Source organism: Canis aureus, chromosome 19 (assembly GCF_053574225.1).
Source record: "Canis aureus isolate CA01 chromosome 19, VMU_Caureus_v.1.0, whole genome shotgun sequence".
Lineage (NCBI taxonomy): Eukaryota > Metazoa > Chordata > Mammalia > Carnivora > Canidae > Canis > Canis aureus.
The window spans coordinates 18,134,658-18,162,488 of record NC_135629.1 but is presented as its reverse complement, the minus strand read 5'-3'; the positions used below and the strand labels follow the sequence as shown (position 1 = coordinate 18,162,488).

Genomic DNA, 27,831 nt, shown 5'->3' with positions numbered 1-27,831 from the left:
AGAGTAGTAAGCAGCACTCCACAGGATGTTGGAGATAGTCTCTCTCCCACCGAAACATAGATTATGCATTCCTGGAAGAAAGGGTCAATCTTACATGTTTTTTTGTTTGTTTGTTTTTTGTTTTTTTGTTTTTTTGTTGTTGTTTGTGGCTACTTAAAAGCATTTATTGAGATTCTGGTATGTTTGTGCCTCTGCTTAACAACTTGTCTTGGAAAGATGAAAGGGATACTACCTTTGTCCCCTGCTGCAGTTTTGCTCATTGTAGTGTATACTTTGTAAATATTGATTCGTGGTGGATGATTGATTGCTATTCCCTACGTATACCCTGCTGAGGTTACTGAAATTCTCACTGCCTTCCATTAAAGCTGTGACAACTAATATTCAAATGCTGGCAGTTGGAGTATTCATTCTTTTATTCACTTAGTCATTCAGCAAGTCTCTGTTGAATACCTATTATGTTTCAGGCACTGTGTTTGGACCTAGGTTTAAGCTGGTGAATACAATATTAATATATCATATGTCAATATATGATATATTAAGCCATGATCTATTTTAAAAAATTAAGAAGAGTAGCAGTCTTATTGAAATCATTGGTGCAATTATTTATGGCTCAAAAGGTTTATGACCATGAGATAGTAGTATGAGTGTCTCAACTAATGTATCGGCCAGTTAGGGGAAAAATGTAAAGCATATGCCATTAATATATTGAGTCTTAAATATTTTGTTTATAAAAAAAATGTATTTGGGGAGCAGATATCTCAGAAGTTTGGCAGTGAAAGACCAAACATTTTAAATCCATGTAATTGGTTGAAATCCAGCCAAAATTGATAACAAATCCAACTCTTCCCCATCTGCTGGTTTATGTTAATGAGTTGGTGATCTCATTTAGTTTGCTAGGAGACAGGTGTCTATATTGCTAAAGCAGCTACTCAGTTGGCACCTAGCCCTAGTCTCAGGCAAAGTCTTGAATTTAACTGTGGTGTAGGACTTAGCTTACAATATGGTCCTAAAAATCCCAAGACAAGAGAGTAAGGCTAAAACTGAAAATGACTGTAGGTCTTAACCCAGTCTGTCCGAGAACTGACTCAGCCATGGCAGATAAGATTCCAATCTGCTGTGTGTACATTCTCTCTGAATCCTGCAGAGTTGAAAATCTGCCAAGCAGAGAGTGCTGTTAGAAAATTTTTGCTAGATACTACCAAACCCAAATACCAATACTAACCTGGTTGGATCGTACCTTATTTCCTTCTGGAACTTTTGTGATTTTCCAGAAAACAGGAGGATGCAAGTATTTTTTTTAAAGGCTTGTAGGGATAAAATATCACAGATAGAATATCACAGTTAGGAAAACTCCTAACCTGTAATGAACACCTGTTATTGGTAAACAGAAAGTGGAGAAGAGTATAGACTATTAAACTAAAGAAGATCTTCATTCCAAATCTTCTTATGGTCACTTATTTGTGTAACTCTAGGAAAGTTACTTAACCTTTCTCATTTCTTCATGCATAAAATGGAGATGATAGAATTATCAAGTTCATAGAAGATTACTATGAGGATCGAGTTAAAGCGTGTAATATATTTATTTTTTTTATATTTTATTTATTTATTCATGAGAGACACACAGAGAGAGAGAAGCAGAGACACAGGCAGAGGGAGAAGCGGGTTCCATGCAGGAAACCCAACATGGGACTCGATCCCAGGTCTCCAGGATCACACCCCAGGCTGCAGGCGGCACCAAACCACTGCGCCACCGGGGCTGCCCGCGTGCAATATATTTAGAACAGTACCTGGCATATAGTGTTTTGTACAAGTTATCCCATGCTACTGTGTGCCAAGAACTGGCTAGTCACTGGAAAAAAGAACCCTCACATTATTTTTTTTAAAGATTTTTATTTATTTATTCATGAGAGACACAGATTGAGAGAGAGGGAGGGAGAGACACAGGCAGAGGGAGAAGAAGGCTCTATGCAGAGACCCTGACATGGGACTCGATCCCAGGTCTCCAGGTTCATGCCCTGGGCCAAAGGCGGCACTAAACCACTGAGCCACCCGGGATGCCTGAACCCTCACATACTGAAGTCTGACATCAGGTATTATGTGTTGCCACTTTACAGATGAGGACACTAAATTTCAGAATGCTTAATGGTAGGGAAGAATTAAGGTGGTTTGTCGAGTCTTTCAAATGCCAAACCAAGGTCTTTTTTTTATAGTTAGGTGCTTGAGATTGCTCAGCAAGAGGAGAATAGGGATTGTATCCCTAGCTTCCTGGTTCTCAGTTGAATACACTGTTTATGCATTTTGTGAACCATAATTAGAGAAATATAGTAATTTCCAGTTTCTTATTTTACTAGTACAAGAGAAAAATATGTACAACTTAGTAAGGAATGCTTAAATTTTATTATTTTAAAAAAGACTTCAGGGATCCCCGGGTGGCGCAGCGGTTTAGCGCCTGCCTTTGGCCCAGGGCGTGATCCTGGAGACCCGGGATCAAATCCCACATTGGGCTCCTGGTGCATGGAGCCTGCTTCTCCCTCTGCCTATGTCTCTGCCTCTCTCTCTCTCTCTCTGTGTGACTATCATAAATAAATAAAAATTAAAAAAAAAATAATAAAAAAAAAAAAAAAAAAAAAGACTTCATTTATTTATTTGAAAGAGCAGAGCAAGAGAGAGAGCAGCAGAGAGTATGTGCGAGGAGTGGGGAGAGGTAGGGAGAAGCAGGTTACCCGCTGAGCTGGGCTGGATCCCAGGACCCTAGGATCATGACCTGAGCCCAAGGCAGATGCTTAACTGACTGAGCCTTCGATATGCCCCTAATTTTGTTTTTTTTTTTTTTTTTAAATAATGACTAAGGGCCAAGGGAACTTATTTTTAAAAAGTATTCATTGCTACACATAACAAGTATCATGCTTAATTCAGGGGTCATGGAGCAAACAGTGCAGATAAAATGATTCCTTTTTTTTTTTTTTTGATAAAATGATTCCTAAAAAATGTCTAATCAATTCCAATTACTCAGATTATTTTTTTTCTTTCACTACATTCTTTCACCATTTTTACTAAATTGAAAACTGCTTCTGATTCTATAGGCTTTTACTTGTTTATTTTTTATTTTTTATTTTTTATTATTTATTTATTTATTTTTAAGATTTTATCTATTTATTCATGAGAGACAGAGAGAGAGAAAGAGGTAGAGACACAGACAGAGGCAGAAGCAGGCTCCATGCAGGGAGCCCAACATGGGACTCGATCCCCGGTCTCCAGGATCAGGCCCTGGGCTGAAGGCGGCACTAAACCACTGAGCCACCAGGGTTGCCCTATAGGCTTTTACTTGTAAACAAAAAATTATACTTGCCCATAACAATTTCACAGCAACTATAACCATAATCTGTAAAAAAATTATCATCAGGCACTTAAAGGAAGAGATTATTTTACTTATTACTCTATTGACTTAGCTCATTAAGATTTTTACATATTCATGATCCACTCAAATAAGTGGACTACCTAGTGGTGCTAGGATGATATCTCCATGACTTTAAGAGTTTCCAAAAGAGGTAGACCATAATGAAGGCATTTGTTAGAGGTCTATGAACCAGGGAGGTGGCACACATTGAAGTTCCTGCATCATCATTCATACTGATCTGATTAACTCTCCCAGTCTCATTTCCAGAGTGCAAGGATCAGGAATTTTGGCAACCATCTGGGTAGCAGAAGTCCCTCCCCAAGGATCTTGTAAATTTCTGCCCATATGTTCCCTGTAAAATTGCATTGCCTACGGCTTCCTTCCCACAGCTCATGTCTGCAAAGATGACCAACCAACCAGATCTTCTGACAGGGCCCTTCAGCCTTCCAGGAATATGCTAGTGTTTTCATTCCTCACTTGGACATCTACATGATTTTTATTGATAATGTGAGTATTGTGAATAGTAGCAAATACATTGGACATGGGAAGATGTCTGATACTAAACTTACAATATGTAGAGCCATTATAAAAGGACTTTGTATATAAGATGCACCAAAATATAGTGTCCCTTCTTATAGTTCAACACCTGGGAAGCAACTTTTAGGAAAATGGAGTCTGATGTAATTCTTTTCAACTGGGGAAACTGCCAGGGAGAGAGATACAACATTGATTTATTTGGATTATCTCACAGATGCCATTTTAACAACTTTAAACTAAGGCTTGATTCATAGAATTATGATTATTAAAATGATAGCAATCCTGGGCAGGGTTTCTCTTATCTGATTTCCCTAAATCCCAAAACAGCCCTTGGTAGAAATGTCTTATACTTGTCAGCAGTTTTCATCAACTGAATAATAAATGAGAGTTTCCTTCTTCTGAATAACTCAAAGGAGCATGTGCTTAGTGATTGTACATGCTTCCCTTTTCTCTCGTTTTCAGTCTGAGCTAGAATATTTATCTCTCTGCATTCATCAGAAGATATCTACTTGAAGAATGTTCGATCATGGCAGTAAACATTGAATATTTAGCTCATTTTTGAGGGCTGAAGAAAAAGATACAGACTTCTCTCTAAGAATATTCTTATTCATCTAAAGATTTCATTTAGAGCCCTGCTATTGAAAGGGAGAAAGAACCACACGAGTATCCATCTCCTGTTCTCAGACAACCAGAAACCAATGTGTAACAACATGAGAATGGGCAAAACTTGACCTTCTCACACCTTGATCCCTTGATGAGAAAACATGTCATAAAAACTAGATTGTTTTTGCTGTAGCAAACCTGTCCTAAACTATTAAAATTCCCCTCCAGATAGTATCTAAAATTACTCTAAGGAATGCATAGATATCAGATTGTGTAATTTTCTTGTTGGGGCCCTAGGCCCAACCACACTCCTATGGGGTGGGTGGGGCTTACTTAAAAAATAGTTGGTTCCATTGGCAATCAACCCCATAGGACAGGACATAAACTCATTCAACTTTAGAATTTCATGAGTTACAATCTTCTCTACTTTGTGAAGTTATAGGTTATTGTGGTCCAGCCCTCAGGACCTAGAGATAAACAGAGTGATTCCAATGGTGGGTATAAACCACCTCTTGACAAGTAGGCATGTTGGAATAAAACAAGACTGTGGCTGTGTGAGGGATTCTGAAGTTCTGTTGGAGTCTACACAAAAACTGTGCACAAACTCTGTTAATCAAACTCCACTTAATTTATCAGTTTTGCTAGTGCTCTGCTGTAAAGCATATTCACTGACACCCATAGGATGAGCAACCAACAGGGTTTGCCCAAATCTATCCTGGTTTTAGCACTGAGAGTCCTGAATCCCAGGAAACCATCAGTGCTAGAAAAATCCAGATTGGTCACCTTATTCATTGTGCACTGAGTGTGAATACCTAGAATGAAATTCTATAGTGACTTATATACTTTTGTTCCCACCAATTAAATTGAACGTCTACCAAGAATTTGTTATGTCATTTGTTCCCAAACCTGTTTAAGTTATTTACTTGTTATAATTACATAATTTAATTAAATATAATATAAACTGATGATATATCTGTGTGAAAATGAAGTGTGTATCACTGTGGAAACGAATTTGAATGTTTTAGAAAGACCCAATAAAGAAAAGTTGCTAAAGAAATTTTGCTTAAGTATATGTGACAACTGCAAATGATTCAGGAAAAGATATATATCACAAATATCTTTAAGTTCTCATTCCTTGTTATAGAAACTGAAAATGGAAATTATAGATAATCCATTATGAGTGTGGTTTACATAAGGAAGATGACAGGGAATACTGAGCAGATGATCCTTGCATAAAGACAAGATGTTGGCCTTACATTAAAAGATTAGTGTTGCAATTTCTATGTTCCAAACTAAAAATAAAATGTGTAAGACATGTATAATTCAATTTTTTTTATCCCCCACTCTAACAAACTTCTTCCATTAGCTGACCGCTTGTCTTAAAAGTTAAAAAAAAAAAAAAGGTTTTCTATGGCATTTGTAACTATTCCTCATGATCATGTGTTGTGCTTTTCTTCTATTATGGCCAAACTTTATTTTTTAAAAGATTTTATTTATTTATTCATGAGAGACATAGAGAGAGAGAGAGAGGCACAGACAGAGGCAGAGGGAGAAGCAGGCTCCCTCTGGGGAGCCTGATGTGGAACTCCATCCCAGGATCCCAGGATCACGACTTGAGCTGAAGGCAGATGCCCAACCACTGAGCCACCTAGGTGTCCCTATGCTCAAACTTTCAGTAAGATCCTGTGATCTTATTATTCTCCATCGGCCACTGTGTGTTGATGCCTGGCATCGTGTAACAGAGAGAAATAGAGACCCATGAACACAAATTGTAAACTTTGTCTGCCAAGGACCAGATCTGTTTTATTCCCTATTGCCAAGCACCTTCTTTGCTACCAGGAAAATACTAAGAGCTCCCTGTATGAAGAATGTTTTATAAATGAACAATGAATGAAAGAATGAGTGAACATCTTTCAAGAACCCTATAGTTGACCTGAGAGAATTAAGTGTTAAATTATTAAAAATTAGCATGTATATTACTTATTTAATCATTCCTTTTTCCTGAGAAAAAGAATAGGCAGGCATCTGATTATGATACTGTTCTAAGTATCAGAAAGATTGTAAAGATGGATAAGCTACAAATATGCAAAAAGTACAGGCATGCACATATTCAAAATTTAATGATTGATTCAGCATTGGCATAAAACAATTAGAGCAGAGGACTGGATAATCAGAAAAGATGTCATCATCATCCAGTAGTGATACATGCGGACTGAATAATTGGACTTGAGTTTAAGGAAAAAAGTATTCAATTCTGAGTTAGCCTTAGAGCTCATTACGAGTAAAGGCCTTACAGGATACAAAATCAATGCCCAGAAATCAGTGGCATTTCTATACACTAACAATGAGAATGAAGAAAGAGAAATTAAGGAGTCAACCCCATTTACAATTGCACCCAAAAGCATAAGATACCTAGGAATAAACCTAACCAAAGATGTAAAGGATCTATACCCTCAAAACTATAGAACACTTCTGAAAGAAATTGAGGAAGACACAAAGAGATGGAAAAATATTCCATGCTCATGGATTGGCAGAATTAATATTGTGAAAATGTCTATGTTACCCAGGGCAATATACACGTTTAATGCAATCCCTATCAAAATACCATGGACTTTCTTCAGAGAGGTAGAACAAATTATTTTAAGATTTGTGTGGAATCCGAAAAGACCCCGAATAGCCAGGGGAATTTTAAAAAAGAAAACCATAGCTGGGGGCATCACAATGCCAGATTTCAGGTTGTACTACAAAGCTGTGGTCATCAAGACAGTGTGGTACTGGCACAAAAACAGACACATAGATCAGTGGAACAGAATAGAGAATCCAGAAGTGGACCCTGAACTTTATGGTCAACTAATATTCGATAAAGGAGGAAAGACTATCCATTGGAAGAAAGACAGTCTCTTCAATAAATGGTGCTGGGAAAATTGGACATCCACATGCAGAAGAATGAAACTAGACCACTCTCTTGCACCATACACAAAGATAAACTCAAAATGGATGAAAGATCTAAATGTGAGACAAGATTCCATCAAAATCCTAGAGAAGAACACAGGCAACACCCTTTTTGAACTCGGCCATAGTAACTTCTTGCAAGATACATCCACGAAGGCAAAAGAAACAAAAGCAAAAATGAACTATTGGGACTTCATCAAGATAAGAAGCTTTTGCACAGCAAAGGATACAGTCAACAAAACTCAAAGACAACCTACAGAATGGGAGAAGATATTTGCAAATGACATATCAGATAAAGGGCTAGTTTCCAAGATCTATAAAGACCTTATTAAACTCAACACCAAAGAAACAAACAATCCAATCATGAAATGGGCAAAAGACATGAAGAGAAATCTCACAGAGGAAGACATAGACATGGCCAACATGCACATGAGAAAATGCTCTGCATCACTTGCCATCAGGGAAATACAAATCAAAACCACAATGAGATACCACCTCACACCAGTGAGAATGGGGAAAATTAACAAGGCAGGAAACCACAAATGTTGGAGAGGATGCGGAGAAAAGGGAACCCTCTTACACTGTTGGTGGGAATGTGAACTGGTGCAGCCACTCTGGAAAACTGTGTGGAGGTTCCTCAAAGAGTTAAAAATAGACCTGCCCTACGACCCAGCAATTGCACTGTTGGGGATTTACCCCAAAGATACAAATGCAATGAAACGCCGGGACACCTGCACCCCGATGTTTATAGCAGCAATGGCCACGATAGCCAAACTGTGGAAGGAGCCTCGGTGTCCAACGAAAGATGAATGGATAAAGAAGATGTGGTTTATGTATACAATGGAATATTACTCAGCTATTAGAAATGACAAATACCCACCATTTGCTTCAACGTGGATGGAACTGGAGGGTATTATGCTGAGTGAAGTAAGTCAGTCGGAGAAGGACAAACATTATATGTTCTCATTCATGTGGGGAATATAAATAATAGTGAAAGGGAATATAAGGGAAGGGAGAAGAAATGTGTGGGACATATCAGAAAGGGAGACAGAACGTAAAGACTGCTAACTCTGGGAAACGAACTAGGGGTGTTGGAAGGGGAGGAGGGCGGGGGGTGGGAGTGAATGGGTGACGGGCACTGGGGGTTATTCTGTATGTTAGTAAATTGAACACCAATAAAAAATAAATTAAAAATAAAAAAGAAACTGAGGCAGAAAAAAAAAACATGAAAAAACAAAAAAACAAAAAAAAAAACAACAACAAGTAAAGGCCTTAGAATCAAACAGACCTGAATTAAAGTAAGAATCTCACACTTAGAACTGTTTGCACTTGGGTAATTTACTTAACTCCTCTCAGCTTCACTTTTCTCATCTATACAATGGGCATAATGATGCTTAAGTAGTTACAAGGGTCAAATGCAGTAATATGTTTACATACATTGTACTTATGCACTATTTATGACCCATGGCAAGCACTTTGCGCCTATCGGCTATTATTCAGAGAAATAGGCTGTAAATTTTGAGAAGATTTTAGGACAAAACTAGCATTTGAGCTTCTAAAATGAGGATAAAGGGCAGCCCTGGTGGCGCAGCGGTTTGGCGCCGCCTGCAGCCTGGGGTGTGATCCTGGAGACCCGGGATCGAGTTCCGCATCGGGCTCCCTGCATGGGGCCTGCTTCTCCCTCTGTCTGTGTCTCTGCCTCTCTCTCTCTCTGTATCTATGAATAAATAAATAAAATCTTTAAAAAAATAAAAAATAAAATGAGGATAAATTTGGATATGGGTAGGGAGGGGTGTAGGGAGGACAATAGAATTTTCAGGTACAAGAACAGCAGGAGCAGTACATTCAGGGAATGCTGATAAATGACAAGAAGAGCAAGGTTGGAGCATCAGAAGAAAGGGGAGTGTTGGGATCCCTGGGTGGCTCAGTGGTTTAGCGCCTGCCTTCAGCCCAGGGCATGATCCTGGAGACCCAGGAAGGATTGAGTCCCACATCAGGCTCCTTGCATGGAGCCTGCTTCTCCCTCTTCCTGTGTCTGCCTCTCTCTGTGTGTCTCTCATGAATAAATAAATAAAATCTTAAAAAAAAAAAAAAAAAGAAAGGGGAGTGTTTACCTAACTTTGAACACTCTAATTGCTTTAGACATTTTGGGAACAAGACACTTACTGCAGCCTGGGATATATGGCCAGTCTGTTGCAGAGGGTGAACTCCTAAATGAAAGAGAAAGAGACCCAATATCAAGCAGTCTGTCCCTTGCAAAGGTAAGGACCCTTTGAAAATTGCTTATGAAGAAAAAAAAAGAAAAAAGAAAATTTCTTATGCAACCATGGGATGGTGAAAAAAAGGAGAAAAGGCAGCCATGGAAGTGATCCAATCTCACATCTTTCTACTTGCAGGAGTGTTAGTGAACTGTCCACAAGTGCCTACATTATGACATTGGCAATAGAAAATTTCTTCCTCATCTCTCCTTTTGATTCTGGTATAGAGTTTGCAGTACTTAAGTAATTTGATTTGAAATAGTCTTTCTTCCTTATGTGATGTGCTTTCAGCTACCTCATTAATTTTGATTTTATGGTCAATAAAGTTTCTGTTATTTCTGCAAATTTCATATCTGGTTAGTCTCCAGGATTTCTTGCCTTTTTATCTTGTTTTCACAAGTACCGATCCTTATCTCAGTGTTCATCCATTTCCTCCTTCAACCAGAGTCTTATTCTTCCCGCAGATCTTTCCTGTCCATGCCAACCCATGTATTTTTCATGCTCTGATCTCCCATGGACCTTATTAACGATGTTTGTCATTGACCTTTATATCTCATACAATAATTCTTAGATTTTAGGTGAATAAATATATCATGTACCCTTCCATTCCACTAAATCATAATTCACCACCCCCCAACATGCTATTTTTTCTACAAATATAAACTGAGCGTGTCCTTTGTATAAGACACTACAGTGGGGCTATAGATAGAACAGTAAACAGTAATACTCCCTGCTATCATAGACCTCAGGTACAGTAAGAAAGATAACAGAAATGTGATGTACTAAATGAAATAATTTCTGATAATGATAAATCTTCAAAGAAAATAATGGGAGTAGACTGCAGTGATCTCACAACTGATTCTTTTGGATAGAAAGCACAAGTACAAAAGCCCTGAGGCAAGGCCAGGTTGAGGAACGCAAAAATGGTATGTAAGGCTGGAACCTAGTAAGCCAGCAGGCAGTGGTGCAGAGGTAGAAGGGAGCTAGACCCTGTAGGTCCAGGCAGTGTAAACAGAGTTTGGATTTTACAGTGGGTGAAATGGAAAGTCAGGGGAAACTTTCAAGCAGAAGATATACATAATCAGACTTGAGTGTTTAAAAGATCCCATTAGAAAAAAAAAAATGTTACTATGTCATTGCTGAAGTCCAGCTGAGAATTGATTTTGCCTTGCCCTAGGATTGCAACAGTGGTGTCACACAGAGGGAAGTGTGTGGATTTGCAACACCTGTTGAAGGTAACACAGGTAGCCATGACAGGAGTTGCTATTGAAGTGAATGTCTGAGTAAGAAGAGACAAATTAAGAATGAATCCTCCTTTTTTGTCCCAAGCATTTGAGTGGATTATGATATATTGCTGAAAAACCAAGGTGTTTTTTTTTTAATTTTAATTTATTGATTTGTTCTCATTTAAGAAAATGTTTTTCTCACTGAAACTAATAATAGTCCTTTTTATGCTTTTTTAATTTATTTTAATTTATTTTTATTTTTTATTTATTTATTTTTAAAGATTTATTTATTTATTCAGAGAGAGAGAGAGAGAGAGAGAGGCAGAGACACAGGCAGAGGGAGAAGCGGGCTCCATGCAGGAAGCCCAACATGGGACTCGATCCCAGGTCTCCAGGATCACACCCCAAGCTGCAGGCCGCACTAAACCTCTGTGCCACCGGGGCTGCCCCTGATAGTCCTTTTTAAAAGGTAACTTTTAAAACAACTTTTCCAAGTTAATGCTGATGGCTAACCCAATATCTTTCCAACTTACTTTTTTTTTTTTTTAACAATTCCTATAATATATATTAGAAGTTGGCTGACTATGGGATCCCTGGGTGGCGCAGCGGTTTGGCGCCTGCCTTTGGCCCAGGGCGCGATCCTGGAGACCCCGGATCGAATCCCACGTCAGGCTCCCGGTGCATGGAGCCTGCTTCTCCCTCTGCCTATGTCTCTGCCTCTCTCTCTCTCTATGTGACTATCATAAATAAATAAAATTAAAAAAAAATTTAAAAAAAAAAAAAAAAGAAGTTGGCAAACTTTTTCTGTAAAGGACTAGTTAGTAAGTAATTCAGGCCCTGTGGGCCATACTGTCTTCAGCCGTAAGCATTTTATAAGTACCATTTTATTTACAAAAAAACAGATGGTAGCTGTAGTTTGCCTACCCCTCTTATATATGGTCACAGAATGATAATTCATACTACTCTTCAAAAACATATTCAGCTTAAGAACGGAGCCTTCAAAAGAACACAAAACCAGACTTATTTTTTTAAAGAGCCATTTTATTTTCCTTATTAAGAATTCCAGTAAGTGTCTATGATCAAATACTCATCCCTGAATGTGCAAGGTATTAAACTGGAAATCTGATATGAACATTTGATTAAAGGGTATCTCTGTTTTCAAACCTCAACAGAAAAATGGAGGTTAAAAGGCCTTTTAAAATTGAGTGGCAGAAGTGGGATATTTATTGTTCTTTTTAATTCAGTTCAATTATTCCAAGTGGCTTTTCATTCTTCTAATTTCTTTTTTAAAGTACCCATCCTTGAAGGGTGTCATCTGAATTCAACAATTACTTCCCCTTTGTAGGGGTCAGAGCTAGTTACTGCCTGTATCTCATAGAAAGATACAGTCCCTATGTTCTAAAGGTTATTAATATTTACTCCAAATTGTGATGTATTGAAGTCACAGCTTTTATCTCACCTCTGAGGTCCTGATAACAAAAAAGACAGGAAGATCAATAGCCACATGATGGGTAACTAATTGCTTTTGCTTCAACCTGCAACCTTCCATCCCTCTCAGAGCTCATTCCAAAGTCCATTTGACAATCTCAGATATTGTTTTCAACCTTGGCTCTCAGTAGCCTGGATTCCAAACTGAGTCAGAAAAATACATTAAAACTTTTTCATTCAAGATGCTTTGCACAAATGTACTCCTCAGTACTATCCATACAGAAAATTTATTAGAGGTAATTAGCAAGATGATTATCAAGAAATGGAACTTTTGTTTGCTGAGAGTGATTACTAAATTATATTTAATTATTTTTTTGTTATATTTGTAATGGTTTAGTCACTATTACCAAGTCAAACTTCTCATTTAAAAATCATTTATTTAGTGCTTATTTAGTACCACTGTTTTTAGCTAACACGTTTTCATCAGTAATTAGAGGCCCTATTCTCATCCAAAGGCTTAACAAAATAACTTACTGAATCTTTACAGCTCCACAGGGTAGGTTCTCCTATTTTCTAAATTCAGATCCGGAAGTACCTCTAGCTTTATGGTAAAAAAAAAAATGAAAAAAATAAAAATAAAAATAAATTCTGAATTTCCTGCTTGTCAAATTTGTGATCTTGGGCACATTTATTAATCTCTTTGTGTCTCAGTTTTCTCATCTATAGATTGGGAATCACAGTAATGCCTTCCTCATTGGGTTGTAAAGTAAGTTAATATTTTAAAGTACCTGGAAGCACTCCTGGCATATGTTAAGAATTTTTAACTAAGATAAAGCTAACTTGTTCAAAGTCACAAAGCTAGTAATAGCCTGGCCATTATTTGCAAGATTCTATGAAGGATACAGAGATGAACTAACAAACTGGAAGATCTGACATGAATACATCCTAAAGGATGAGAACCTTTTTTTAAAAGATTTTTATTTATTTATTCTTGACACACACACACACACACACACACACACACACACACACACACACAGAGAAAGAGAGAGAGAGAGCCCGAGACACCGGCAGAGGGAGAAGCAGGCTCCATGCAGGGAGCCTGACGTGGGACTCAATTCCGGGTCTCCAGGGTCAGGCCTGGGCTGAAGGCGGCGCTAAACCACTGAGCCACCCGGGCTGCCCTGGATAAGAACATTTTAATGGCATCCAGTCTGGTTTTGCCTTTTAGCATCATATTTTTATTTTATGAATAGGAAATATATCTCCACCCATGCAAAGTGAGGGATATGTTGTGGCTTTGCCCATCAGTTTATATCTACTGGTAGGAAATACTCATCTTTGAGCTAAGAGGTAAACAATTAAACTGAATACAGCAGATCCCTTCTTATCCAAGGTTTCACTTTCTGCGGATTCACTTAACCCTCAGTCACCTGTGGTCTGGAAGCAGGTAATCCTTCTGATTATGTCAGAAAGTCAGCAGTAACATAACACCACCTCACAACACCAACATCATTCACCTCACCTCATCTTCTCACATAGGCATTTTATCATCTCACATCATCACAGGAAGAAGGGTGAGGACAGCACAATAAGATTTTTGAGAGAGAAACACACTGCATTCCCATAACTTTGATTATAGTATGTTAGAATTGTTCAATTTTATTACTAGTTATTGTTGTTACTCTCTAACTGTGGCTAAATTATGGTATGAACATATAGGGAAAAAAACAGAATTTATTGGGTTTGGTACTATCTACAGTTTCAGGCATCCATCAGAGATCTTAGAAAGTATTCCCGTGGATAAGGGGAGGTACTATATATGATGAGTTCATTCTTGTTTATGTTGTTTTCAATGCTTATATTGATTCTCAACTGCATTTACACCTTCCTGTTGAGAATTTTCTGGGTGGAACAATTGTAGGGAGTAGTTTTTCCAATAAATAAAATACTTAGCATTTTTCTATTAAAATGCTGATAACAAAAAAAAAATAAAATAAAATGCTGATAACATTTTTTGTTATTAACTTTTAAAATTATAATAATCTCTTACCAAACACTGAGTATTAACAGTATAGTTATCCGTAATTAAGAGTTTTTGAAAAAAAAAAAAAAAAGAGTTTTTGAAGGCCATTTCCATTTCTGTGGCTATAGATATATTTCTTCCTAACCCACATCCTCCAATACTGTGCATTTTGATGAGTGATCAATTTTAAAGATGACTGAGGTAACTTTTGCAAGACTGTGGATTCATTCTTTTCTGCTCATCTTGCTCAATGGCTGCCCTCAATTTTAATCAGAGATAACCTTGTCGCTTTTTCTTCTTAACTAGCAGTGTTTTAATATTTCATCATCTTAATTTAAACACTTGATTTATTCCCTTTCAATACGAGCTTAAAGTTATTTCCTAGCTAGATGAGAAATTTAAAAAGGAGATAAAAGAAAAGCTTTCAAAATATTCAGATCTCTTTCCTCTTCCTCTTGATATATCACTTGTTTTGGATAATATCCTTAAGAAAGAATCCCAGCCAATCTGATGAATGAAGCAAGAAGTGTTGAGTTTGCATCTATGTCAGGAATCAGTCTTCTTTGGCTGATTAGCCTTCTATGCCTAGGCTGCAGTACTATGCTACTTGAGAATATTTCTTTACCAAAGTACTAACACAGAAAGCCAACCAAAAGCCTCTTAAAGATTTCTTGCTTAAGTCCATAAAATCCCATCCTCAAATGTGGACAAATTGATGGGGGTGGTGTTGGAAGTACAGCCTAAAAGATTTAGTTAAGTCAGGAGATACTCTCTACATAGAATGACATGGCCCTATATATTGAGAACCGAGTATTTGATATAGCCCTTGCCTTAGAATCATTCCCTTGGTGTTGCAAGTCCTTTAAAAGCTTTTCCGAATAAAGCCGATTTGCTTTCTTGGAGTCTTGTACTTTTAATGGGCTTCATGCTGTTACAGATACTCAGAAAGGACTTCCCTTTCAGTTCCCTGAAATGCTAGATTGAGACAATTAAATTCCCTTTGTGAATCTTTTGGAAGTAATCTTGAACTAAGGCAGTGGGGAAATAAATTGCTGTAGATCAGTGAGTCTCTCTAAATGTGGTCTCCTAAGCAGAAGCATTAGCATCTCCTGCTAATTGTTAGAATTATGAATTTGCAGCCTGAGCCCAGCCCTACTAATTCCGAAATGCATGAAGGTGAGGTCCAGCAATCTGATGCACTCAAGTCATAGACACTTAACGAAGAAATGCATGCTCTTCCATGAAGTTTGTGAAAATGCCATTGTATGTGGTTCTGATTTTTTTACTCTTTAGCATGTTTCCAGAATGAGCCATTATTTTAATAAGTACTACTCTCTCCAAGCCAATCATCCTGTCAGCATAAAACCTGCCTAGCATTGTCCTACATTATTTTTTATGTGATATGACCACTACCTATGTACCTATCAAATTTTGTCAGTGATTGTCTCTTACTTCCATCAAAATATAACCCCTGTTTCACATCTCCTTACAACATCCATAAAAACTCTCAACACTTCATTCATTCATTCATTGCTTTAAAAAATATTTTAAAATTTACTTTTAGAGAGAAAGAGAGAGAGAGTAAGGGGAGAGGCAGAGACAGAGGAAGAGAGAGAATCCAGACTAGGCTCCATATTGAGCTCAGAGCCCAACACAGGGCTTGATATCACGAACCTGAGATCATGACCTGAGCCAAAATCAAGAGTTAGACATTTAACCGAATGAGCCACCCAGGTGCCCCATTTCATTCTTTCTAATACGTTCTTGTAAATGCGGTTTCTCCCATTAGGTAGAGAGCTTATGGATTTGTTGGGCTATATTTTATTCCCATCCCTGCTCTGCAGGGCAAGTGCATTAAGCCCTCTTGGCTTCAGTGTATTACCTTTAAAGTGGAGATGCTAATTTCTGTTGTTAAGCGCTTGCATATTGTTTATTATATTGTCAGACATCTGTTTTGAGCCTTGATATGAACTAATCAACAAATTCTCACCACTGCCCTATAAGATAAGCATCATTTTTATCCCAATTTTGCAGATGAGAAAAATTGAGTCAGAGAAATAATAATTCACCCAAAGTTCTGGTACTATATATGATGAAGTTGATAACCCAGCAGTCTTGGGCCCAGTACCAGACACTGAATCCCAATGCCCACTGCTCTGTGATCTGATATTGTAGGTAATGCATATACTTGGACAGGGCCTGATGTGGACACTTTGGTTGTTACTTTTGACTAATTTAAGAAACATGCAGTTCTGTGGAAGGAGAAAGACATGGAAATAAAATCAATAAAATGTTATGGGTGTGTATTGGTTTCCTATTACAAAATATAACAAATTAGCACACACTGGCTTAAACCAACACAAATTTATTTTCTTGCCATTCTGGAAGTCAGAAGTATGAAATAGGTCTCAATGGGTTAAATACAGGGTTTTAACAGGGCTGCATTTCTTCTGGAAGCTTTAGGGGAAAACACGTTTCTCTGCCTTTTCCCTTTTCGAGATGCTACCTGCTTTCCTTGTCTTTTGGCCCTCCTACATCCTCAAAGCTAGCAATGACATCACTTCGACCTCTTCTTCCATTGTCATACCTTCCCTAACTGCAACACTCCCACAGCCTGCCTTCCACTTTCAAGGACGCTCATGATTACCTTGGATAATCCAGGCTAATTTCCCCATCTCAAGATCTGAAACTTAATCATACCTGCAAATACCCTTTAGCAATGCAAGATAATTCGTTCATAGGTTCTGGGAAGAAGGATGTAAACATCTTTGGGGAGCCTTTCTTATGCCTACCACAATGCATTTTACAGAAGTATGTTCACATACATATACACATACACGAACACATATTTATATACAAGTCGCAAAGGACAGAGTGACAAAAGTCAGGAAAAGCTTTTTGAAGCAGTAGTGCTTGAATGTAATGCTTAATTATGAATAGTTTTTTCATTAGTCAGTTGAGGAGGAAGGAAAGGTGTTTTCAAAGACCCTCCAATCCTGAAACACTCATGGCACAGTCAGGTTGCCAGTGTAGCTCTAGTGACTGAAGGATCATGTTCCAGGGGTAGCAATGTGTGGAGCTGAAGCCAAAATGGTAAGTAGGGGTCAGACAATTGATGTTATTGAATTACAAGCTAAGTAAAGCATTTGGCTTTTATTGACTGACAGTGGGCTTCTTTTTCCTATGAGACCTAGTAAGGTACACATGGCTAATACTCAGTAAATACCATTGATTCACAAACTATGCATTTAAATAAATACAGAGGTTATTACAAAGTTTGGTCAGGAAAAATAAACCTACTGATAACTTCTTCTCTGTTCTGAATGCAGTATCTGATTTAAGCATTTCATTGATCTCCCTTATGTTCCACTGGAACATGAGCTGTGGAAGGCAGCCTTCATAACACACTCTGGCTAGGAGACTACTTTGATTTAGAGGAGTTCTTGGTCTGCCAGGCCAAACTGTGCTGTCTGTTGGTGGGGTACAGTAGTCAGTTTGGAATTCAGCGTATATGATGCACATTCCACCCTACACCTTCATTCACATTCCCAGAATAATGTAAGTTAGTCTTTGATCCAAAAGTAAACAGGACTTTGTGAGGCTGAGAAGAGGGTGTGCACCAACCCCCTCTTCTCAGATGTGTGATGTTTGTTCCCAGGGTTCACTCAGTATTAAAATCACATTCTATCACCTGTCTGTTCATATGCTTATCTGAGTGCAAGCTGTGCCCTATAGCTACAGAAGCAATAAGCAAAATCATTGATTTGATAGCTTCTTCCTACAACAGGCTCCAAGTTCTGCACTTGTCTCATCATTACAGCTTGAAGCCTCAGGAGAGAGATGGACAGGCATTATCAGTCATGCCCCAGAGAAAGGAAAGAGGACCCATGAAACAGAGCTGTGACTTCTCCAGGAACTCCCTCCTATAGGTTCCTTGCATTTGCTCTCTCCACTTGAGAATGTCTGAACACATTAGCATTCTTATATTTTGTCTCTTGTCCATAATTGTTCCCCTTGGTAGAATCAAGCAGTGTAGTGGAATTTTTTTCTTAAAGATTTTATTTATTTATTCATGAGAGACACAGAGAGAAAGAGAGAGAGGCAGAGACACAGGCAGAGGGAGAAGCAGGCTCCATGCAGGGAGCCCGACGTGGGACTCTATCCTGGGTCTCCAGGATCACGCCCTGGGCTGAAGGCGGCGCTAAACCGCTGAGCCTCCGGGGCTGCCCTGTAGTGGAATTTCTAAAGTTGAAATCACCCTAGCTTCAGGTTTCTGCCTTAGTCTCTATAAATAAAGCAGAGAGAGGGGCTGCCCTTTTCAAAGAAAATAGCCATTCTCTATTCATTTCTCTATTCACTGACGACATACTAGCTGAGTTCCTACTCTATAGCTGGCACTTTGCAAAGTACCATTAATATTGCAATGCCCAGGATAGAAGTGCTATGCCTGCTTTCATGGAATATGTCCAGTTAACAGGGAAGATAGACCTTGGCAAAACAAATAAATGAATCGAATAGTGATTGCTCACTGAGTGCTAACTCCAGAGCTGGCACTCAGAATGCTTTGTTCTCTGTAGATCCCCACAACTCATTGAAATATAGATGATAATGTCATATTTCAACCAAATTGTCAAAAGTCATTGATTTCCTACGTGCTGGAGCCTGGATCCTGCTTCTGTGGCCTACCCTCTCCTGATCAGTGCTCAGAAGAAAAGCACTGGGTGCCCAGGGAGCCTGCCATCAATTAAGATTGGACACTTCCCCAGAAAACCACAAACCCGCAGCCAAAATCATGGCAACCGACTCTGAAACCAGGCTGCATGTTGCATCTCATCACCATGGTAATGAGATGCATTTCTCACTAACCTCTCCCCAGACCTCCCGAAATCTCCCACCCCCCAGGGGAGCTCCTTGAAGATCATTTATGAAAATCAGCAGTAAGCACCAGTGGCCTTTCGAAACCTCTCAGTGAGTGCTTAATGCAGTAATTGTTTACTCTGATTCGTAATGAGAGAGAATAACGTGGTGATGTCAGTGACTGATTAATTTTCCTGTACGTATTCCAGAGCAGAAGGCACCTTGAAGAGCAAGACTCATTTTCTCCCCCTGCGGATCACCCTGTCTTGATTCATGCAGCCGTACCGTACCCCACTGGCACACCTCAAAGCACAGCTTGCCTTGGATTTGCATAATGTGAAATTGCTAAGCTAAGTTATTACCACATGTAGGATCCGTTATCACTTTCTTATTTCCGAACTGGTGAAAACGTTGCCACAGAACCACTGATATAAAGGAAGCAGTCCACGGGTTTCCTAGTTCATTCAGAGGATCTGCAGTTTCATTTCTCCCCTTTACAACAGACACACAGAGAGCAGCTAGTATTTACAGGGCTCAGAGTGGCCACTTTGAAATTGCTGAGAAAGAACATAAACACTGAACAAGTGCAGCAGGCATAGAATAAACAAGAAAATGATGCTTCAGTGAAATAAAGCAAGTGTGTTTGAGTGAAGAGGAATTTCTCAGATGTGTCTATGTGTCTTCATACTCGGAAACGGCTTGTTTATACCAACTGGGCTTTTGTTACAGGGCAGCATGTGTGTTGCTGGGGAACTGAGGCCTTGTAAATTGGCCCTTACCAGCTGCTTTGTCTTGTCTTCTAAATTGCTTGAAAACCTATTAAGATATATGACCCACATAAAAGTAGGACCAGAGGGTTTCTGTATCATGGCCCCTGGGATCAGATTTTCCTTTATCGCCCATTAATGCAGAAGGGATTTCATCAGCCGGCTTACCCTCTCCCACCCCCAGGGGTTATAAAAATCCCAAAGATTAGCCTCTGTAGGATATTAGCGAAGATGTGAATACCCAGACAGCTGTTTGACAGACAGATACGCAGGGACTAAAGGGATAGATGAAGCGTGGGCCATGGGGTAGAGATACTCTAAGTTTGTGGAGAGTCCGTTGGCAAGAAAGGGCCTCAAAATATTAGACAATTAGCCTCTTAATTAGAAAGACGCAAACAGATCTTTGTTATTGGCTTTCTAATGAGATAGCTGGTCCTTTGCTCTTCTTACAAAGAAAGAAGATGGTCCCACATCCTCCGGGCATCCTCTCCAAGGCATCTTGGCTTCCTGTCTTGGCTTTCTGTGGCCTGGATCACGCTGCTGTCACAGCCTCTTAACCAGGTTTACAAGTTGTGCGTTCAGAGTGAAGCACAGTGGCATGATGCTTCACATGATGAAGGGAAGCTGAGGCTTGCTGTATCCCTTCAGGCAGGAGAAAGGAGAGGTTGGAAGCATGAGCTGGTCTATTTCATCAAGTTAGCCAAACGGCCCGAAACGGTAGCCCATTGGCTGGATTGGACCTAAAACATGCTTTATTTGGCTCACACTATCTTTTAAAACTATTCAATTTCCAGGGCATATAAATTGGGAGATTCGCCACAAAGAACCGGTTTTCTACATGCACGTAGGATAGTCTTCACTGTCCCCTGTGATTATGCACCCTCCTGCTTCGTTCCTTTGTATTACTTCCTGGCACCAGTGAACATTTCAGTTTTTTATACTAGAGTGTGCCAACTGCATCATTCTAGCTTTTTCTCCATGGTCATGTCTGAAAAGTGGCGATGGGTCTGTCAATCCTCTAGTTTATTCTTACCCTGCTCACTGGGATCACCCTCACCCCAACCCCCAGGCTTCCTTGTGCCTCAGTCTCCCAATTTCTACTGCAGTCTTGGTCTCACTTTCTTTCCCAAGGACACCATGGAGACTTAAGAGAAAGGGTTTGCAAGGTGCTCTAAACTTACCGCGACAAATGTACCACTCAGGCCAAACACATTGTGTTTTTTTCTGTTTGTACTGGCAATTTCCATCTTGCCTCTGAAAGCCAGTCGGGGGCTTCTTCCTGCTTTGGCTGTGTTGTGTGCTATGGGATCAGAGGAGATGCAAAGCACCATTGCTCCCTCCACCCCCTTCTTTCCCCATCACACAAGATTGGCAGTCCTGTCTCCGCAGCCTTGCATTATTAGTCGGGAGATGACTGCCTCCGTTTATCTGTGACTGGGCTTTGCTTAAAGAGGGTGGCTTCCTGCCAAAATGAGATGCATGCCTAATGAACTTGAATGCTCAGAAGGCTGGGTCTCACAGAATCTCTCCACGCTAGCCTGCAGCCACTGGAAAAATGAAGAAGATTCCAGAAGGTTGATATTGATTGAGTTACCCTCTTGAATTAATTTTCCATGCACATAACTCCACTCACAGAACTGCAAATTCTTATTTTATTTTCTAAAAACCATGCACTAGGAATTAAAATGGGTGCTTGTTAGTCTCACCTTTTCTAGTAGAATCATAGTTTTTGTTTTTTGGTTCTCTCTCTCTTTTTTTTTTTCCCTTGAGAAAAAGACAAGTCTGAGTGTGTGTAGATATGTGGCAGCAGTGGGGGAGAGTGTTATATTCACTTTTAATCTTGAAGCAATTCTTCTTTTGTAAGGAGGGAAATAAAGCTATTTGAGTTTCTAATCTGAAAGTGAATGCTGGGTTCAGAGTCCACAGTGGTGTCTGTATCAAAGTAGGAAATTGGAAAAACAGAGAAATAATGACTGCATAGATTTTTGAGCTCACCTTGGCTTCTCAATCCCATGGAAAATTAGGTGGTAGGAGCAGAATGAGTCCTAAGATTGAGTGATTTCAGGCTGTGTAATACCATGTTGTGGGCTTTGTGGAAACACAACTGATGGTTTGCAAAATACAGTGGCTGCTAAACCCGAATGTCTGTAAGATGACAGATCGCAGCCCGTCCAGTGGTGACCCTGAAACCACAAAGCCAGAGCAGCCACCCGGCCCCATTGTTAACTCTTTGATTTACATGTGGGAAGCTTGGGCTCATCTCATTGGCAATAAAGTCGCGATAATGTGGTCCCTGACCTCACAGGCACACCCAATAAGCCCCATTCCCCCCGTGCATTAGCCACACACCAGGAGGAAAATTAGTGCACTGAAGCAGGGATTTGCCAAATGTGTTCCCTGGGGAGTAGAAAGAGTTAATGCAATTTTCCAACCTGCCTAATTTACTCCAAGAGGGTATTATGTCCTCTGAGAGAATCCTAGTCAATGTGTGCCTACAGAGAAAGGAGGGAGGGGGAGCAAAGTTAAGGAAAATACATAAATGACACCCACCCCTTTCCCAGTATCACATTACAATATATTTGCATATGACTTTTCTTAGCCGACAAGTGCTTTGACATTCCGACAGTCTTTCAAAATAGATTCTTTTTTTTTTTTTTTTCCTATTTGCAACTGCCTGTGGGGCGTAGAATGAAGAGCACCGACAATCAGCAGACCCTGGTTTCTGTCTTAGCTGTGCTGCTATCTTGCTTGCTGTCCCTGAGCCGGTCACTCCTCAGCTTTTTCAACTGTAATGTACACATTTTGAGTTAGATGTTTTCTAAGGGTCATTATGCTTTATGATTTAGTGGTTTAGATGTTTGCAAATATTAATGCTGAGAGCACCTCTTTGTCACAACATTTTTAAAATTCATGTAGCATCTTTTCTCCTCACTACTCAAGGCACCACCTAAAACAAATGTATGCGTTCCTCCCTCATAGAAGACTTAAGAACAAATGAAGCTGGCGGGACTGCCAGGTCACTCTTACCAGCAGCACACACAGCGTAATTGCTGCCACCGTTAACTGCAACACATTTGAACTCTAAGAGGTTTGCAGACCACAGATCTGGTCACTCGTGACTTCCTAACTCTTTTCATCTCTCACCCTATTCTGAGTAGTGACCCCAGTGCTTGTTAGAAATACTTGCGATTTCAATATATCCAGGCAGGGAGGTAGGATCTTTAAAGCCTGGCTGTGGGGAAAAAAAAAAAAAAGGCAGAGGTGGGGTGGTGGCTATAACTGTAGCACACAACGCTGTCTCTCCAAAGTGGAAAAGTCCATAAGCATTTCCAGTTGTGTGGGTGAGAGTAGGATAAACAAGGAACCAAAAAAAGGGGAGACATTTATTTATTTTGTTTTGCAAAAAAAGGAGTAGTGCTTTCTGGCCACAAGCCATGTGTGGGCATTTAAATTTAAGCAAATCAAATTTATGTAAATTTGAAATCTAGGTTCTCAGTCATACTACTCATTTCAAGTGCTCGATAGTCACATGTGACTGGTGGCTACCATATGGGACAGTGCAAATATGTATATATATATAATTCCCACATTACATTAAGTGATACACAGTACTGAAAGAAAGTGGATGAATGGGGTCACCTGGATGATCTGCCTTTGGCTCAGGTCTTGATCGCGGGGTCCTGGAATAAAGTCCCACATCAGGCTCCCCGCGGGGAGCTTGCTTCTCCCTCTGCCTGTGTCTCTGCCTCTCTTTGAGTCTCTTATGAATAAATAAATAAAATCTTTAAAAAAGAGAAGAAAGTGGATGAATGGTTAAACCTTCAGGAACTGTTTGTTATGTTTTTCTTTTTACTTTTCCCATTTAATCACTCCTTCAAAATATATTAGTTTAAAGGCAGTGTGCTAATGCCAAAAACATTATCCATCTTCTGAACATTTATTGTAGTTTAGGTTTTATGCGAAGTCCTTCTAATATGTTACCTGTATTTGAAGCAGGTACATTATATCTATTTTACTGAAGAGAAATCACACAGTTGGTCTGAGCAGAGCTGGGATGCATAAACCATCTTTCAGATTCGAAAGCCTGTGTTCATTGGAGATAAAAATGGCTTCTGGAATATTTTCCATAAAAAAACTTGAATTTCCTGACTAAATCAGCAGCACCAACAGCATTCGTGAGAAATGATTGAGCTTTCTTTCGGAGCTTTCTTTCTTTCTTTCTTTCTTTCTTTCTTTCTTTCTTTCTTTCTTTCTTTTAATTTTGGAAAAGATTTTCTTTTATACGAAGAACCTAGGATTTTAATGGATGGGTCACCTCAAAGTCACATTAAGACAGAGCAAGGGATACAAAGAGAAAAGGAAAGAAACAAAAGAAAAAAACAAAGGGTCAGCCTCCATTAGTAACTCAAATATTTGAATTTTGTGGTGGATTTGTAATCGTTTTGTTTGGAGCTGCTGTCGACTCCAGTTTCATGGCCTGGAGCAGAGAGCATCCTTCCGGGCCTCCCAGGTAGAAGGAAGTGTTAGCTACTTGATATGCAGTGTGCTTCTTCCCTGTGAAGCAATTCAGCTGAGAAGCGAGGAATTGCACTTCAGACTTTATACATTTTATCCCTTGGCAACCCACTGCAGTGATATTACAAACACTGAGACTGTTAGACTAATGGAGGTAAATATTGTAAAAGCTGTGAAAGACGCTGTAAGATATTCTCACTCATTCGTGCAAGAACAATTTACTGAGCACCCACTCTGTGCTAGGCACTGTGCTATAGACAAGCTCTGAAGAGAAAGATGTCATTATAACATAATCCCTGCACTTGAGGAGCTCTCCCTTAAATTTGACATGGACTATTATTAAGTCAGTAACTATAAAATAATACAACATCATCGACAGTGTTGGTAACTGTCTAACCAGACCTTCAAGAAAAATAACCTCATTTGTATCATTTGCAATTGCCATGGTGTAGACAAATACTGCTACCATGACCAGTGCTAAATTACCAACATGATGTCATAGAATCTGGAGTTGGGAAGAGATTGGTTATTGCAAGCAAGACATGTCAGCCCTAACTGTCCATATATGTGTTGTACTATATTGTTATGTGAATACACTATAACATATCATGCATAGATCATGCCCTGTAAATATACATGCACATGTATATAAATACATGTATATATTAAAAATGTAATAAATGCAACATAATACAAAATCATATAAGATAACGCCATGTTAACACGATATAAACTACTAGTTAAAACTTTAGGTTTGGGGCACCCGGGTGGCTCAGTGGTTGAGCGTCTGCCTTCAGCTCAGGTTGTGATCCCGGGGGCTTGGGATCGAGTCCTACATGGGATTCCCTGCATGGAGCCCGCTTCTCCCTCTGTCTGTGTCTCTGCATCTCTCTGTGTCTCTCATGAATAAATAAATAAATAAATAAGTACATAAATACATAAATACACAAATAAAATCTTGTTTAAAAAAAAAAACACAAACCTTTAGGTTTTAGGATAGGACCGACGTGACCTTAAATTTCAGCTTAACTACTTATTAGCTGTGTGCTTTTAGTAAATTACTTCACCCCTCTCTGCCTCAGTGCTTCCATCTGTTTAACGGGAGAAATGCTGGTACCTATGACATTAGGGCTGTTGTGAAGGAAAGCGTAGAAATCCTCCGTCAGGCCCTGATGTGTGCTAGGCCCTCAGTGAGTTTTTAGTTCATGCATGAAGAAGTGAACGATGATTAGCAGCATCACTGTGTAGGAAATAAATGGTCCTATGGACCTAGAGAAAGGCGAAGTTAAGGTCATTGCAAATCAGCCAAGGCAGCACAAGAAAGTGAAGTGTTTGAAATGGGCCTTGATGGCTAAGTAGGATTTCTGGCAAGGGCACAGAAAGAAAAGAAGCTCAGTCCAGATACAAGTGGCAGGAGCAATTCTATTTGTGGTGGTGGTGGTGGTGGTGGTGGTAGTTCTGTTGGATGGATATTGTGCTTTGAGCTGATAGGCCCTCTTCCCCCCCGCCCCCCCCCCCCCCCCCCCCGCCAAGCTAGGTGCGGCCACACACCTGCTTCTGCTGTTGCTCTAGGAGACCCACAGAGCCACTCAAGATGACAGCCACATATTGCCAATCCTTCCTGAGGACTTTGTGAGTACTTCCATGAATAGCTCGCCCTGCTCTGCCCATAGCCTTTGTTTACTGAAGCCGCCCCCCTGAAACTGGTAAGGGAGATGCATTAATGATGGGGTCAAGTTTCTATTGTGTGTTACTGAAATTTCATTTCAGCTGCAGAAATGCCAAATGCCTGCCAGTGAAACATAATTTCTTGAAGTACCACATATTAAAGGACATCATATTTCATCTCTCCATGCCTGTGGTTTATCCAAACAAAGGAAATGGGTTGTTACCAAGGAAAGCATAACTCAAAATTCTAATTATGACTGTTAAATCACATGTGAAATTACTTTTAATAATTAAAAATAGCTCTCACCATTCTACAGTCCTCACTCAATATTATGTCTGGTGCCATTTTAAGGAAAGCTAATAATCCCTACGAAATCCCAATGACCTTAATTGTCTTCATAGCCACCCTTCAGTGACCTTTATCGCTTAGATGGTTAAAATCTAAAATAAATGATACTAATATATCTGATGTGCAACTGCATCATGTTCATTTATTTTATGCATTTGTTATGTTTCCATGACACTATTTCTCTGATGAGATGAACATGCATCATAGAGAATATTTATTATGTCTATTTCTTAAATTCAAATTTTAAAGCAGGGAGAGGAAAATGTCAATGAGGAAATTGTCATCTGGAGAAGAAGGTAAAACCATATAAGGAAAAGAAACTACAAGGGAATGGAGATTAAAGAAGAGAGTCTAGTCATTATAAACTCCGCTGGCAAAATGCAGATATTGAATTTTAAAAAGGCATAAGAGAGCAGCAGAACCTATTTTCCGAAGCAACAAATTACTGCAAATATTTGCATCTTGTGTAATAATTCCTTTTGCAAAAGATTCTAAGAGAACCTGTAGGTAGCATTGAGGCCAGAATACCTCTTGGCTATCATAGGAGCCAGCTTTTATATCTGTATCTAGGAATATTCTTACAGTCAAATCCATAACTGGTTCTCTAGAGATTTGCATATGCAGTGTAGGCATCACAAATCTCGTGTGTCTCATACTTGAGACAACTGGTATCACTTTCCTATCATTGTTGTCTTCTGCCATTTTGTATAACTGCAAAAGCTGCTCTTCTATTTATTCATTTTTTAAAAGATTTTATTTATTTTTCATGAGAGACACACAGAGAGAGGCAGAGACCCAGGCAGAGGGAGAAGTAGGTTCCCTGCAGGGAGCCCGATGCAGGACTCAATCCCAGGACCCCGAGATCATAACCTGAGCCGAAGGCAGGTGCTCAACCACTGAGCCACCCAGGTATCCCTATTTATTCATTTAATCAGCCATTCATTTATTCATTCAACAAGCATTTCCTGAGCATATATTATGTGCTGGGGCTGTATTTGTATTTTGCTTTAAGCTGCTAAATTTGAGAGTCACTTGATATGCAGCAGCAGATAGATAACTAATATCCATGCACTGCTAACTGTAAGGCCATGCTCTTTTTTTTCTTTTCTTTCTTTAGAAAGAACCTCTCACACAGCAGGCAGTCAACATTTGTTGGACATGTCAGCAGATGGAAGGGTAGTTAAAGAAAATTCCTTAATTTCATTTAAGTCCATTTACAACTAAGAGTAACTATAATTTCCCTGCAAG

General features: G+C 39.4%; 1 long non-coding RNA gene across 1 annotated transcript in view; it reads left to right on the top strand.

Moving 5' to 3' along the window:
• LOC144289701 (uncharacterized) overlaps positions 1-19,936 on the top strand; it is a 29,206-nt gene extending 9,270 nt beyond the window's left edge. The window contains exon 2 of the long non-coding RNA XR_013357602.1: positions 19,494-19,936. This is a non-coding gene — a long non-coding RNA (uncharacterized LOC144289701). The remainder of the gene's footprint in view (positions 1-19,493) is intronic.
• Positions 19,937-27,831: the final 7,895 nt, after the last annotated feature.